Source organism: Gadus chalcogrammus, chromosome 16 (genome assembly GCF_026213295.1).
Source record: "Gadus chalcogrammus isolate NIFS_2021 chromosome 16, NIFS_Gcha_1.0, whole genome shotgun sequence".
NCBI lineage: Eukaryota > Metazoa > Chordata > Actinopteri > Gadiformes > Gadidae > Gadus > Gadus chalcogrammus.
Genome location: NC_079427.1, coordinates 18,001,725 through 18,019,608, shown reverse-complemented (window position 1 = coordinate 18,019,608; position 17,884 = coordinate 18,001,725).

The window sequence follows — 17,884 nt, the reverse complement described above, 5'->3', positions numbered from 1 at the left end:
ATGAAGAGAGTCGTGTCTCACATGCACAAGAGCTGATGCATCTTCATATCAATTGGAGAGTAGGGTATTTTAGAATATACTCAATGCTATACAAGTAAATTCAAAGTAGACGCCGGATGTTTCTTTGAATAAGATTGACTACCCAAAAGTCTATTTATTTAATTTATTTGTAACAGATAACGTTGCAAAGGGTGGTCTGAAGCTGTTAATTTCCAAGCATATGTCAGAGAACATTTTCTGAGATCATTTTTCTCTTTGTTGAAGTACATGATTTCAAATCAATTCAATGCCATATAGCTGTCAACCTTCCCACCTTAATTAAGGCGTCAACAGGTACGATGCAAGTCGATACGTTCATACATATACAGATCATACCAATGTAATAATACAAGCTGGTTCACACATTAGATGTTTCCGCCAAATTATTATTATTTTTTATCAGATTGTGTGTGTGTGTGTGTGTGTGTGTGTGTGTGTGTGTGTGTGTGTGTGTGTGTGTGTGTGTGTGTGTGTGTGTGTGTGTGTGTGTGTGTGTGTGTGTGTGTGTGTGTATATTTGTATGCAAAGGTAAATGGCTAAATGGTAGCATCTGGGGAAATGCGACCCTCACTTTTCACAATAATAATAATAATAATAATAATAATAATAATATTAAATCCAGTGTCAGTACACGATCCAGGCTCTGCAAACTAAATAAATACCAGTTTGAAGAGTTTGAAGAAAGACCAGTATGAATTTACAGGTAGTCAAGCTCTATTATGACTCATTACCTATGCCTATATTTTAGAAACAACATGAGGTTACATGCCTGGGACATCCAAATCTGAGCTCTCCGACTGACCTGAAAATGCTTATTTTGATACCTGATACCTGGAATTTACCAAATGTCCAATAAAATACATTCTCTCCAGAACTCATAGCACATGTAAATTACCTATCTAAGTCACCCATTAGTGTCAGACTAACAGAAACCAAATAATTTGCATTTTGTCCCGAAGTTAGGCACAACATTGGAACTCAGAATTGTTCTCTCTCACGCTCGCTCACAATCTCGCTCTCTTTACTCTCTATTAAATAGTCAACAATCAACAAACTCCATCATAGTAGTTACAGGCATGCAGAGGATACAATGGTAATGGCAAAGGCAGGGTGCGAAAAAGTGGATCAACTGATGCTCCCCCGGTCTTCCATGCAAATTCATGTTTAGACACATTTATTAAGCAGTCCTATGGAACATGCAGTGTGTTTAATTTGTCGTGTTTGATGATTTCGCTTTGTATGTATGGCAGGTAAAAATCTGGCAAAGAACAAAAAAACTGGTAAACAGGTGATTAGACTTCATTAGACATGAACACATGCAATGCAAAGGGACTGAGAGAGAAAGAAGCATTTGATCGTCTGTATTGTTTGTGATAAATTGGTCTCCTGTTCTAAGGCATTAAAGCTCCACTATAACCTTTTACTGCACATTTTTTCTTTTTTACAAATGTCTGGAAGAAATGTCTATAGAATAAAAGCTATCCATCCAAAACCCTGAGAATCCTGTTATTATTAAGCTCTTATTTCCTATGTTTATCGGCCAATGGCGGGAACCTACACGGACAAGAAGTGACAGACACATATGACCAATAGTCATATGTGTTATAGTTATGGAAGAAGTTCTCATTAATATCATAAATCACGTTTTTATAATTACAGCATATTATATAACCTATTTCGAAAGCCACATTATTGATCGTGGCTATTGACAACATATGAAGAACTTCTCGGAAAAGTCAGTGGATCATCAACCTTTATTGTGGCTAACAACCAAATAATTGATTTGGAATGGAATTGGATGACAAAAATACACAATATTGACGTAAATAAGTTTAGCAGTTGCCTTACAGCTAGTGCTTTAGTGGATGTGTGTGTGTACATTGATCTGTTAAAGGTCATATCTGGTTAAATACACTTTAGCAAGGCAGAGGGCGAGAGGCCCTTGAGGTAATGTGTTGCCCCAGGCCAATCTGTTGTGGCGCATCCTCATCCCTCCTCATCACGGGAGGCTAAGAATGCATGTTGTTTGGGGCATATTGTTGTTTGTTTATAAGTATAGTTGCATGCATGTGAGTGTATGTGGGATTTTGTGTGTGTGTGTGTGTGTGTGTGTGTGTGTGTGTGTGTGTGTGTGTGTGTGTGTGTGTGTGTGTGTGTGTGTGTGTGTGTGTGTGTGTGTGTGTGTGTGTGTGTGTGTGTGCAGCTGTTTGATTTGAGGGAGACTGTGGGTGAGTGTGTGTGTGTGTGTGTGTTTGTGTTTGTGTGTGTGTGTGTGTGTGTGTGTGTGTGTGTGTTGTGTGTGTGTGTGTTTTGTGTGTGTGTGTGTGTGTGTGTGTGTGTGTGTGTGTGTGTGTGTGTGTGTGTGTGTGTGTGTGTGTGTCCAATATTCCAAAAAGCTTCCATACTCAATCCAACATGACCACCTGCATATATTTATCAAAGTGTATTTTGTGTTTGCATTAAGAGATAATGGGTTCATTTTTCCTGGATCACGACAAAACCAATCTCTGATGAGATAACGAGTTATTATCTTGTTATCAAGAAGACCGTAACACTAAAATTCCACCATCCATGACAGCTCTGGGCTTTGGTATATATTCCCCCTAAAATATCCCAAATAATTTGTCTGTCTCCCCTTCAGGGAGTCGTCATTGAGGGTTGGAGGTGTGTGAGAAAAAGCATAGAACCAGTATTCCTAATAGGCTGATAATGGAACAACCTCATTAGTTAATTTCTGTTTTACAAAGTAAGAGTTTGTTGAACTGCTTATTAGAATAAATGGTAGATAATTGAGAGAGCATACCTGTAGGTGCCGTTTAAAGGAGCTGTACTTTGTCTCCCAAATATTACTGAGGGACCTTCTTCTCTGTATTATTTTCATTGGAGAAGGATGGGACACAATTATTGAACTGTGTCCCTGAGATGTGGAAACAAAAAATAGATGTACCAAAGGTTAATGAGGCTATGCTTACTCAACAGCCTCTCCTCACGTGAATTAGTTTAATGCTGTAGAAACTCATGAATAAGAAATAAAACTAAACGATTGCACTAATTCTGCAGCCATCTTCATGCATTGATGCAGAGTCAAACACTTAAGAGCTTCTGTTCCTGCAACAGAACACACAAACACATGCAAAAACTAGCCTAAAATGTGGTACATACTAGTTAAAACTATGTGTTACATTTAAGCTAAAGAATCTGCAATAACATGAAGGGCACACATATTTAGCTTGCAACGAAATTAATTGTTAATTTGACGGACATACATCTCTCTATTTATTACATCTATAAATAGCTTCCTCCCAGCTCCCTGTATGCCCTCATTTGGTTAACGTGATGCACACAATGTTAACGACTCATCCAACTCTCTGTGCATGTTGGAATCTGGCTTTCCATGGTGCACTGAGGTTATTGCAAACCATAAACCATTTACCCACCAGCCTCCACCACATTACACCAATGACCCGCTATGCTTCCTCGTAAAATGTCCTCATGGTGACGCCTTCCTTTAATGACTACCCTTTGTTTGTAATTCCCATACCCCTGTGTTCTCAGACCTCTGGAAGACCGCCACTCCTACAACATGATTTGAAGGTATCCAATCCGATTGCCTTTGGGAAATTTTGATGACTCATAAAAAGTTCAGGAGATTAACTCCATTGGGGTCAGTTGCGCCTTAAAGGTCATTGATTTTCTCTGTGCCCTTAGCATTTTTATTTTACCTGTGTTTTAAATATAAACCTGTAACTTTTATGCCTGTCCCGTGGTTGCCAGTTCTGTCGCAAAGATTAAGGCCGTATCTCAATGACACACTCTGGTTTAAAGGCCCGAGTTGGCCTTTAAGCTTGTTCGGATAAACCACAAGCTCTGTTCAGATAAACCAAAGTAGAAGGTTTTAATGGCACTTGTCCAGTCGCCCTCAGAGAATTTGTTAACATCGGCATGGGATTGGCGACACATGTCTGAACATATAAAACAAACAATACCAATGGCTTTGAAAACAGACGACAAGTAATGTGTCAACAACTTGAATTTCATTAGACTGTTGACAAACCCAAATGATGCAGTGAGTTTTAGAGCATTTGGAGAGAGATGCACTTTTGTCAGGTGGTAATTGGATTTCCCCTCCTCTCTTTCACGTTATCAGATGGGACTTCAGTGCCCTAAAAATACCATGGGATGTGAATGGGTAGATTGCTGAACAGGTCTTAAAAGTAAGAAATTGAGAGCAGTCTCATCTTGACTCTGCTCGTTTTCTCCTGCCTCTTTCACTCTCTTCTTCCTCCGTTCCTCTCACTCTCCCCGTGACAGTCACAACCGAGTGACGAGCACAAAGACAAAGTGAAGGAGTGATTCGTTCCCCCCTTGGCAGAAGCACTATACTATTGTCCCCGACATTTTCTATTTTACCATTCAATCTATTTCCTGCTCAGCCACAGCACCACAAATAAATGTAAAAGGATACAAGAATAAAAGAGGAAATAGGCAGACGGGGAAGACGCGGCAAACAAGTTGAAAGTAGAAAGAAGTTAGGCGAGTGAAGCTAATGAAAACGGATCGGCATTATTGCTTGCATTCCCTCTCATTATCTCGCTCTCTAGCTCACTCCGTCAGTGGATCAGAGACTGAAAATGATGAGTGAGGTCTTCAGACCAAAGTAGCAACTGATTAATTCTCACAAACTGTTTCCAATCTGAGAACTCACATCTGGATTGTGGTCATGTGTGTGTATGTGTGTGTGTATGTAAATAGTATCTGAGTACATTTCATTTGTAAATAGTGGTAAACAGATACAAACTACCTAATTAGACAATAGTTAGTTTGAGTGACAAGTGCTAACGAAAACGCCATTTGAGTGAACACTCATTCGACCACCTCATTTAACGACTATAAATGTCATAAACATGCAGGGAATTGGCCAAATAACACGATATTATGAGGATGTCTCAAAATGTTTACGATTCCATTGTGTAACATTGTGACTGTACCACTCAGTCTTATAGTATGATTGTAGGGTGTAGGGTGTAGGGTCCAACACCCACATAGATAATTCTGGATCATTCATCTACATACAAATCTGTCTGGAAAACTACCAGAAAATCACACACACACACACACACACACACACACACACACACACACACACACACACACACACACACACACACACAGACACACACACACACACACACACACACACACACACACACACACACACACACACACACACACACACACACACACACACACACACACACACACACACACAGACACGCAGGGGGGATGTACACGCTTCTCTTGTGGCTCCACATTTGCACTCCCTCCAGTGGCCATAAGCTGTCCTCAACTCAAGAACCATCATTACACATAACCTCATTTTAAACAGCATAATACAACAGCCGGCAAGGATCCAAAATATGTAAAAACAATGGCAGCATGAGCCCTTACTCTAGGTGGAGCTCAGTGGAGCAGAGGTGATCCAAACGTGCTCTGGCACCCATCAGGGTAAACACCTTTAAGGATGGATGTCATAACTTCTTCATCACAATGATTTTGTGATTTTGGGAAGGTTAATGCACAAGAAAAAGTTTTTATAGTTTTCATCAATAACTAAGCGTTGGAATGGTGTGTGTCTATGTGTGTGTGTGTGTGTGTGTGTGTGTGTGTGTGTGTGTGTAATGGGCAGAAGTTTGCATTGCTGGGGATAATAAGGTTCAGGACATACCAGTGACGATGTAAGTATCGGCACCACAGCAAAGAAAAGCAGAGGCATAGAAAATCGCACAAGAGGAGAATTTCTGTACTGTGTCGGCACAAGAAATTCCACAAAGCAAGTCTGTCATTTCTTCTTCCTTCTGCATCTCAATGGGCTGTTGTTCTCTCAGAGCACCCTCCCTCTGGTCTAGTTGGACCCGGAAATGGCCCACATCTTTGCCGTCTATGTAGGCAGGCACGGGTGCCTGTTTGCTTGCAGGTGTGTTTGTATCCATCCTCTCAATGTGTGGACATAGATAAATTAAATGTATATCCTCTAGGGAGAGACTGGGAAGTTTCTGTCCCCGCATCTCCCCAAGTTTAATAAAAGGACTACATGTAATAACGTAAAATTTGAATTATTTTTTAAGTCTAGACTTTTGCTGTCGTAAACCAATCCCTTGATCTAGACTAGAAACCAACCATGACTTCAGCATAACTGCAAGTTTTGAGCAAACCTTGACATGAATAGCGTGACTTTGATATTCAATTAATTAACAATGTCAATTGAACAAATTAAGACTGTATAGAGTAACAAAGGAAGAAGAAGTACAAAAACAAGTTTCTTCAATCTAACTTTTTTAAATAATACCTTATCCAAAATAAATTGTAGGGAAATTGGTTGAACTGACCCCTCTTGAAATATTGGCTAGATGGAACACTTCCAACTCATTTTTCAAAGTCAACATTGCCTTAAAAAACAGTGTTTGGTATCTTGTCGGTTTGGAAACAAAGATTCGTTCAACAGATGAATCAATCTGTTGAACGATGAATTCAGTCAGGTCACTGATTCAGTCACTGACTGATCAAGCAAGAGTTCATTCAAGTTTGAGATAGACCTGAATGATTTTGCGTCAAGGTTATTCAAAGGTTTGAAGGCTAGAGTAAAATCTAAAATTATCCCATAATAATCTCATCCCTGCATTGAATCACTTTGTAACAAAATGTCCAAATGCTACTTTGCAGAGTACTTGATTTATGAGTTATGAGTTATTTAGAGGACGAAACAACAATAGCATTTCTATTCACATCCTCTTCCACCATTACTGCCAACTACAGCAGAGCGGACTCTCCATTCCCTTCCATTCAACTCATTGCCTTCCAAATAATGTTCACGTTTATTACCTTACAAATTGCTACTCATTTACGCAAATGAGAATAGCATACCTCACAGTAAGTGCAGTAATTGGTCAAACAAACCTGGCTGCATGGTCGTTCACACACACAGTAAAGAAAATCCTAATTTGCATACACAAACGAGAACAGAGTAGTGCTAAATCGTATATAGATGGACTGTAAGTGCCTTTGAACGCATATTGATAGTGGGCGATTATTGACCATACCTGAGGAATTTATTAAGGCACTTTCCGTGCACATTTTGCTCCATTAAAACGCGTATCCTCCTGTTCCTTCATCAGAGAATCATGTTGTTTAGCTTCCTCTCGCTAACAGTAATGACCCGCGCGGCAGGTCTGATGGGAGGACATAAAGTTGATGACGATTGCCTTTCACCCTGAACTGTCTGAATGCCGTACGAAACCAGCATTGAACACCTGTGGTGTACAGTGCACCTCCTACCAACACAACTCCATTATAGGGAGAGAACGGTGGCACGGGGCTGTTGAATGGTTTTGGAGAGCGAACGAAAACGGTGGAGCGATGCTATGAAGCTTATGGTCTGGAGAAAGACCTGTGTGATTGTTTTGAGAGGTTCTTTGTTTATTCTTAAAAAAATCCTGAATTTCCGCAGACCAATTAGTCGGTTCGATCAATCTGTGTCTGTCTATCAATCATCTATCAACTCTGTATGTCGAATCCTGGGAAATATGTATCCAGATCTAGACAATCTATTCCCTCTCCCCTTCTTTCTGTATCGTTATTTGCGTACACACAGTGGTGCACCCATACCCACACTGCGACACACGGGCATATTTGAAACTAAGCTATTTACTGGGATGCGCTTTGGTAAATGGTCACCATGGTGTAAATTAGCAAGCCAAACTGGCTATGTTGATTACCCTTTCAGAGATATGGGGATACAAATAGCAGTAGTTAATCTTGTTTAGAGCACACAAATTCATCTTGACAGCTCAGCTGCCTCTACCCCGCAGACTGTCGCAGTACAAATTGAACAGGCCAATCGTAAGAGAGAAAAAGAGAAATAAGGCAGAGGAGTCGACCACAAAACCAATCTTTTTTTTTTTGCTAGCTTGAGCTGCTGAGCTTAACTTGACTGACTTTATTTTTTAAAATTGCATTTTCTTTTGAACTATTTGTGCCTGCTAATAAAATAAAGTATATTAAAATATTTTGTGAGGGACCATAGAATGTCATGGATTAAACTTTCTTAAAAGGAGAGTGTAGAGGTGGCTCCGGAGGGATAATTTGTTTTCAAACACATTTGCATCCATATGTCAGCGATGCCAGCAAAACATATTCCAGAAAGTGTTTTTCGTAGGCTAGATTATTAATTGTTGAACAAGGCCCAACAGTTAAGTTGTGATTAGTAAACTTGGCCTCAGAAGATTATTTTCATTCTTCAATTATAATCAAGAGAGGTTCAAGCATTGACCTCGAAAAAAAATAACGATTACAAAAAGAAAAAAAGAAAAAAAAAGGAGGAAAAACGAGTCAAATAACAAATTCTCTCTCACTAGCCTAAGTTACACTGACTCCCATTGAAACAGAATCACTGAACAAATAGTCTTTATGTGTTTTGGCGGCTGGATCATGTGCACAAAGGAGTGTTTTCAAATTTCGCTTTGGGTTACTCTAAGACAAGGGCCCTCATTCAGCAACTTTTTTTACATACTATTCTTCTGCAAATGAGAATTACTTTTGTAAACAATTGTCCATTCAATTAAATTTAATACTGGAATAACTCAGTTGCTATTAATCAAATCATTTTTTAAACAGAATATATTATATGAAGGGAGCCAAAGAACACAGGTTCTACCAAGCTTGATTCCTGGTTCGGCAGAAACAAAACAAAAACATACGTATCATTACATATATTACATTGATGCTTAAACCTGCAGTATTTACGTTTTCCTATTAGCAGCCTCTGGCGGCTTAAGTTGTATTTCCAGTCATAGCTATATCATAGTCAAACAACTGTTACTTTCATTTTACATTTTCACAAAGCTTCTGAATGAAGTCAAGACTCTTTTTTTTATTTGGTAACCAAGGCAACATAATTCAACATAACCTACAAAACGGAAACACACACACCCAAGGGTCACATTCACACACAATCAGACAAAGACGCTTACACATTAACACTCACAGTGAGAAAAATTCACATAGCACAACTGAAAACAACATAATTTGACATTCCCTGAATTGTGGCTGCAATGAAACCATAGGTCATAACAGGGGCATTCTTCTCATTCGAGCAAGCTGGCAAGCTGTCCTGGGCTAAAGTAGCTTCCTAATCACGCTGTGACATAGCGCCTTTCGAGAGTTCACTAGGACTGGAGGCTCAATAGCCCAAACAGGCCTCTTGAGGGGAGAGGAAGACAGAAATATGGTTGCCCTGGATGGATATCATGCACATAAACTCACACTGCTGTCAGAACGCAGAGGTCAACGCAAACACCTTCAGACAGACTCATGAGCGAATGCACACACACACACACATACCAAACAAACATACACATCCACATACACACACAAACAGAAGTATAACACTGAACGCCGAAAATGAGATGAGTTTTTCACGCTGCCAGCCACATGGGTATCTGTATTCCACATTGCAAGAAATGATGTGTCAGCCAATCGGTAGATAATGCCATCACGCCTGCTACTAAGAAATCAACCATCAATTGTGTTTGTGTGACGCTGGCGTATAGCCAGTCTCAGTGAGTACATATATACAAACACTCAGTTCTTCAGGAGTCGTTTGCTGAATGGCAACCAAATAATATATATATTTTCATGTTTTGTGGGGGTGCATTTATGTCGCGTGGTATCTTCTTTGTTGTGTAGATGGCTGCAGTTGTTTAGAGCCCATCTGCTGTGCACTACCAATTTGCCCTGGAACACAAATTGAATTTTAAACGTTTTCCGGTAATTTTCTACTTAAATCTTCTTGCTTAATGTGGGTGTGTTGGTGGGTTCCAAAGCCATGTTTATACCATAATAGATCTATGTGTTGTGTCCTGATGAAATGTAAAGAAACAGATGCAAGTCAATTCTCTCTCTTGAACCCATACTAACATACGCGCACGTACACACAGATAGACAGACACACACACACACACACACGCACGCGCACACGCACACGCACACACACAGACACACACACACACACACACACACACACACACACACACACACACACACACACACACACACACACACACACACACACACACACACAAACACACACACACACATTAAAATACTTGCATTAGATGCATGCATACATTTTTTTGTATTATCTAGATTTACTATTGATACACGATCAAGAATTAATTTCACACAGCATCAGTCTGTATCATATGCATCTGAGATAAGTGATGTCAATCAAGGTCATGGTAGAAATAAGTTGTGTATGTGCACACACACACAAATATAAACTGTTTCTCTCATGCGAGTGCATACCCATGCACACACTTAATCAGTGATTGTTCCCTTTATTGGAAATGCCTGACATTTCAGCTTGCTGTCACACACACACACACACACACACACACACACACACACACACACACACACATACACACACACACACACACACACACACACACACACACACACACACACACACACACAAACACACACACCTACACACACACACACACACACACCCCCACACACACACACACACGCACACGCGCACACACACACACACACACACACACACACACACACACACACACACACACACACACACACACACACACACACACACACACACACACACACACACACACACACACAGCAGAGCTGGTAGACTGTGACCGATTAATCACAGATTCAACCAGGCCCTAAATCCAAATGTATGAAATCGTTCTAAGCTTCACTTCCTTCTCCTCACCTGACCTTTCACCCCTTACAAACGCTTGATCTCAAAATAGTGCTGCTCTTTTGTCAAGGAAGTTACGTGCTATACATGACAAAGTAAGGCGATTGAAGTATTTTTTATCAAAGCATGTTTAGGCAAATCAATATGGATTCCACACATCTCAGTAATAGCACTCATTAAAAGGTTATGGAATAACCTTTAGTCTTTTCTCTGAGTTAGTGCGACAAACCCTTTGTGGAAAAAAGTTGAAATTAAAATGTAAGTCAGCTAGTTGTCAACAATGTTGGCATCACATGGTTTATTCATACATACGGTTAATTTGTCAGGTCTTTGGCGTAAAGCATTTTATAAATATTTTCTTCCAGAAAGAATCCTTCATAATTAAAGAAGGAAAATGAGGACAGCGACGTTGATGCTAATGAAACAAACATTCTTATTTTCAGATATCTTTTAAGGATCTGCTCTATTAAATCAAGGTGTGACATGTTTATTTATGAACTGATGACTCGCACCGTACAAGATGGATGGTGTATAAAGGGATTTAGATAGAAACAGTGATTTTTTCTTTGCTCTGTCCCGCATTTACCTCTAAACCTCAGGTGGCCCAATCAGGCACAGGCCTTTGAAGTATAACCGACTTCAGGCCTTACTCTCATCCCCTTTGTGTGTGTGTGTGTGTGTGTGTGTGTGTGTGTGTGTGTGTGTGTGTGTGTGTGTGTGTGTGTGTGTGTGTGTGTGTGTGTTTGTGTATTTGTCAGAAAGAGAGAGAGAGTGTGTGTGTGCGTGTGTGTGTGTGTGTGTGTGTGTGTGAGTATGTGCTTATCAGAAATATACAGTGTGTATGTGTTTGTCAGTGTGGGTGTGCGCACGCGTGTGTTATGTAGTCTTTATGTGTTGACCGTGTATGTGTTGTAGACAATGTGTGTGTGTGGCTGCATGAATGCACAAGTGTGTGTTTGTGTGTATGTGTTTGAGTGTGCGCGCGTGTGTGTGTGTGTGTTTGTGTGTGTGTGTGTGTTTTCTTCCCATCATCCCCCGGGGGAATCTGTGCTTTATGCAGCATTAAGTCAGAGATAGCCGCAGCCTAGCTGGAGTTTGTCTCATCGGGTTCCCATGACGATAGGGATTAAGGGAAGTGGCAGGTGACTGATTCCACTCTGTGTCTCCCTTGGCGACGCCACAGTGGCTCAACTCCCCTCTGTAACAACTCCCATGATTACCAGACCGGGCCGCCGCCACAGCACACACACACACACACACACACACACACACACACACACACACACACACACACACACACACACACACACACACACACACACAGGCGCGCACACACACACTCGCACACACACACACACACACACACACACACACACACACACACACACACACACACACACACACACACACACACACACGCACGCAGGTGCACACACACACACACACAGCTGCTTTTATGTATCTGTTTACAAGTTGCCCCTGCGCTCGGCTGCACTAATGACTTCTACCTGGGAAATTGGCCGCTCCAACCGCCGTGCTGCAGGAGCCATCGCTCTCGCTCGGGCTGCTGTGCCTATCAGCGCTCTCCCAAATCCCCCCTGTCTCCTGTCTCTCGTTACCCCCCCCCCCCCCCCCCCCCCCCCCCCCCCCTCCCCCACTCATTGCTCCTCAACGGCCAGACGAATCTCTGTCGCCATCTCGACACTTCCATCAGTAAAGTTTATTTACTCTCGCTTGTGATGCATTGCCGGAAGCATAAATGTCCCCCCCCCCCCCCTGTTCCATTATCTCTGCCTCCGTCTGAAGTGAAGGAAGAGACAGACTTAACTCAAGCTTTTGTTTACACTTGATTTAATATCTCCAGCAGCAGGCTATCATCTCTGGGATGCGTAACATCCAGGCCATGTCGCCTTCTGGGCTCTCTGATCCGTTTCATCGCTTTAAAACCTCGACGCTCCCTGCTATATCTGGGCCTTAGCAAATGTCATAGGGCGCGCAATATGTGTGTAACTTGGAAACAAGTTGAATCCGGTGTACTTTAAATCGTGTTCAAAGAGTGTGTGAGAAGGCATTTTGTCCGTACAGGAATATTCTGTAGTCCCTCTACACAATGGTCTTTCATATTCACGGAGGATTACATCCATTCATTTAAGGTTATTTATAAAGCCGTCATGCATTATATACCTCATGAAATTAACCTAATCTCTGCTGACACATCGTGTGAGGAACCCCTCCCGGGGCGAGTTAGTGATTTCGACATTTGAAACTATAGGCGGTCCTGCCATGAAACATGTTAGCAGTGTAAGACCAGTGTGTGAATAAATAACCAAGTATACAAATATATATCACATTCATTAGAACCTCCCATTTGCGGTTTCTAAGCCATCTCCGGTCACAGAAAGGACAGGGGAACTTTAAGGATGTAACGTTTCCCGTGACTGTTTTTACGTTTTCTTGATACAGTACTGCTGACGGACGGCTTAATGAAGTAGGTCACGGTTGCACCTATGCCTTTTTATTTCCATCTATAATTCCCAGACCCCTTTATTAATTCTTTCAGTCTGAAACTCAATTGCAGATATACCGGTAATCACATTACTATGTTTCCAAAGATTAAACCAAAAAGAGGTAAAGAGTTTTAAAGCAAGAGTTTTGAGCAAATGAATTCCTTTTTGACTTTTGGATGTCCTTCACTGGTAAAACTCTTATGTCACGAGGAATGGTCGACAGGAATTCATAAGTAGGAGGTTTCTGTGGGAGTGATTGGGCAGGTGGAAGCATTGCGAATGCAGAGGTGGGTTTGAAACGAAAGAAGAAGAGTAGAAGGGTGGAATGCTATAGCTAATGAAGAAGCAGCAGCCTTCACACACTCCCCGCTGCACGTTTAATACCTATCGCACTGAAGCAGGGATATGTGAGACTCCCAACGGATCCCGGCGCTTATCGCTCTATGAAGTATACACTCGACACCCGTATCCAATCAGAGACAGCCTCGCCCGGGGCCCCTGAGGTTTGATCCTATCGGGGAACAGAGAGGGCCGTGTAGCAGCGGCTCTTCGGGGCTTTGATTGGTCACATTGTCAGACACACATACTGAGCGGTACCCGAGGGAAATCCGAGCGAACACAGGGATAACATGTCGACTCCACGTGGAAACACGTTTAACCAGAGGCTCAGGTAGTGTCAGGCCAGCGATGCAATCCACCTCAAAACACTTCCAACACCAATTCCAATTCAATTCCATTCATACAGGGATAAAATATGGCATGGCGTCATGACAACGTCATGTTTCTAATTGTTATTGCATCCAACCTTTTAACTCTAACCATCATTCAAAGGAAGCGTTGTCATTAAACTCTAAAGTCCTTAAGTTACACTTTCATGAAACAAACTTTGGGCTTGTCCTTTATTGGGGACACCAGTGTACCTCAGCTTTATCTATCTGCTGATATTGCTTTTACTACGGTGATTAAACATGAGGAAAGATTAGCCTACTTAAAAAAAAAAATCTTCGTTAGTTGCGACGTACGCTCTCCCACAGCGGCAGCTAATCTTTGAATCCGCGTTATTTTTCTCTTCTTGTTTGTGTGTGCGGTGGAGGTCTCTCTCGCTCTCCAGAGATGCTCCAAGATAGAAGCCATGTTGGTTTTAGCATCCTCTCGCTCTTCTTCTCCTTCTCCTATTGAAGGGGACAGATGCACGCTCCGCCATCCTGCTAATCACACGCGCGGAGATTAACGCCGACGGGAAAACTGAACAAATAACGTAAGGCGGAGGTTTTAGTTCCCCGCCTGGAACTTGGCTCGCTCTCCACCCATCCCCGGGTGCCTGGGTTTCTTGTCCGAGAGGGAAAGCAGAGGAGAGCAGAACAAAGGAGATATGGGCTCTTTGTTGGGATTAGGTGTACAGAGAAAGGCTGTTGTCTTGGAGGCACGGGGCGCATGTTTCCCCCATCTAATTTAATAATGTGCCTTTGTACTGCTGGGATATAGGCCCTATTGTGCAACTCTCTATATGTTGCTTCCGTTTGTGTGTGTGTGTGTGTGTGTGTGTGTGTGTGTGTGTGTGTGTGTGTATCCATGTGTGTGTGTGTGCGTGTGTCGGTGTATGTATGCGTGTGTGTGTGTGTGTGTGTGTGTGTGTGTGTGTGTGTGTGTGTGTGTGTGTGTGTGTGTGTGTGTGTGTGTGTGTGTGTGTGTGTGTTACAGTAGGCCCTGCGTGAGTTGTTGCCATGTTGATACGCTGGTGTTACATCTCATGTAGTGAGACAAAGTGCTTTCTGAAACAATCCAATGTGACCTGCTTAATGTGGGAAAGGGAACTTTATAACGATATCCTTTATTTATTTGTGTGTCATGTGCGTGTGCATGCTCATTGATGATAAGGAATACAGGCCGGTAAAGTAATCGAGAGTTAAGCAGTGCAGGTACGTGTAGTTTGACTGAATGTGCAGTGGGAATGTTATTTATCAGTGGGGTTTACAGCATTTGCCAGGTCCCTCTCCTTTCTCTATCCCCTCATTTTCTGAATTTGTACCGAATTGCAAAATAATTTCTGTCTGCATCACTTTTGTTTGTGTGTGTGTGTGTGTGTGTGTATCTGTGCTCGTGAATGTTCTTGTACGTATAAACAGCATGTTCGTGTGTGCATGCAGGCAAACAAACAAACAAACGTGTGCACGTTTGTGTGTGTGTGTGTGTGTATGTTAAAAGTTGTGTTTCTGTGTGCATGCAGGCAAATAAGTGTGTGTGTGTGTGTGTGTGTGTGTGTGTGTGTGTGTGTGTGTGTGTGTGTGTGTGTGTGTGTGTGTGTGTGTGTGTGTGTGTGTGTGTGTGTGTGTGTGTGTGTGGAGCTAAATCCGGCCTGCCTCACCTTAAACTTTTCCTTCTCTGACAGAAAGGGTATAATAGCGGGGCACACCTGCCACCACCGTATGACAGGGAGTGGCAGGAGATAGCCATCAGCTCCCTCAAGCTCAGCCCTCGTGAATGTGTTCAAGTCCAAGGCAAAGATCCTTGGATGTGACAGGAATAATCAGTTTAGCTTAGCACCGCCATGGCTTTTCTGATAACGGGAGAAGGGCCCATTGACCTTGTGTCAAAGCTTAACAGTTTTTTTCAATGAGGTCGTCATATCTCTAGCGTCTCCTAGAAAGGAACGATCACACTGATAGTGTGTGTTTGTGTGTGTGTTTGATATTCTCTATTAAAGGAAATCACTTTCCACCTTAAGTAACCTCTTAGCCCTAATCCATGTTCCTATTGGCTGATCTATATTCCTAATTAAGCCTACTTCAGGCTAAGTTTGTATAGCCCTCGCTTTCACATCTTTTCCTGGAAAATAGCTTTTTGAGAAAGTGCACCTCATCAGAAGCGTGTGTGTGTGTGTGTGTGTGTGTGTGTGTGTGTGTGTGTGTGTGTGTGTGTGTGTGTGTGTGTGTGTGTGTGTGTGTGTGTGTGTGTGTGTGTGTGTGATGGACAGATAACAGAGAGAGAGAGATGAATAGAGAAAGGTTATGGTTGATTTTCTTCACCCTTTATGTGTGATTCATACCTGTTTACAAAGGCATGGTTCAACTCGATCTACAGTTCAATTGGCTCCTAACAAGGCAACAATGTTCAAAAACAGAAGCGAAAGTGAATCAAAATGAAAGAGGGAATGGAAATAAGAAGACCGGGGGATGACAGATGAGTCGGGTTAGCGGAGGTAAATGGAGCAGTACTCCCAGTGGATCCGACAAATTTAGGTCAACACTTTGAACCACCTTTCTGATACCCAATCGTGGAATAATTGATGCACTGACACACACACACACACGCATCCAACCACACACACACTGACAGACACAAACACACAACCACCCACACACACACACACACACACACACACACACACACACACACACACACTACAGACGTTATTTTGGACAAACATGCATCTAAGTGTAATCACACTAACCCAATCAAACACACTTAAGCACAGCAACATACTGATAGCTATGTACCCTCTAGGCGGCTTCAATTACGTTGAGCTTCACTGCTTTAAGCAATACTGTTGACAATGTTAGTGTGTGCGTCTGCTTGAGTGTAGGTGTGTCTGTATGTGTGCCGTGGACCTATAAGTGCCTTGCCTTTGTCTATCTGTATGATTACTGTATGTGTCATCAGGATGTGCATTTTTCTGTGAGCTTGCGTGCGTGTGTGCATGTATGTGTGTGTGTTTGTGTTTGTTTGTGTCTGTATTTGTGTGTGTTTGCGTGTGTCCATGTGTCCATGTGTGGGCCGCTTCATGTTTGTGTGTGTGTGCATGTGTGTGAGAGTGGGGTGTTGTTGACCTCATCACCGTGTGGTACGACAATTAAAAGGGACAAGAAGCAGCTAGAAGCGCCCAGGGCGGACATCTTATCGCCAAGCCGACCGCGTAACGTGCACACACAGGCACAGAACGGTGTGACGGGCCTCATCGGAAGACAAACCGACGCACAAACAAAGGACTTGCAATGGTCGGGATGGCCTTGGGAGGGGCGTAGATAGGAGGTAACATGATGAGCAGACATCTTGAGAAAAGTAAAGATGTTTTTCAGCAGATGGGTTGTGGTGTGTGTGAGGTACATAGCATGGTTGTTGGCAGGTGACATTATTTGTGCATTATTATTACAAAAACTGTTTTTCAAATTGTAGTGTCTAGGTTTCATCGCACTCTAGTTTCTGAATCAAATACGAGACATACTTTTTATTATTTAGACTCCTGATATGTTGCATTTTAGTTCTTCATGCTTCCTACAGACTCATCATGTGTTTTTTTTATCCTTCTGTAGTAGAACATTCATTTGCTGTCAGCAGGGAGCACTTAAGATATTTATATTTGGAAATGAATCAATTTTTTGGGAAAAAACATTCAGGACGCTCAACATAATTTCAAATAAAAAATGGTTTATTTTTCACATGGCTGATTGCAGTGGCACTATCTTTCCAGCGGCGTTACTGCAGTACTGCTGGATGTATGCAGGGGAAACATTGGGTAACGAGCCAAAGTGGTATGTGGAGGTCGGCATCCTCGCAC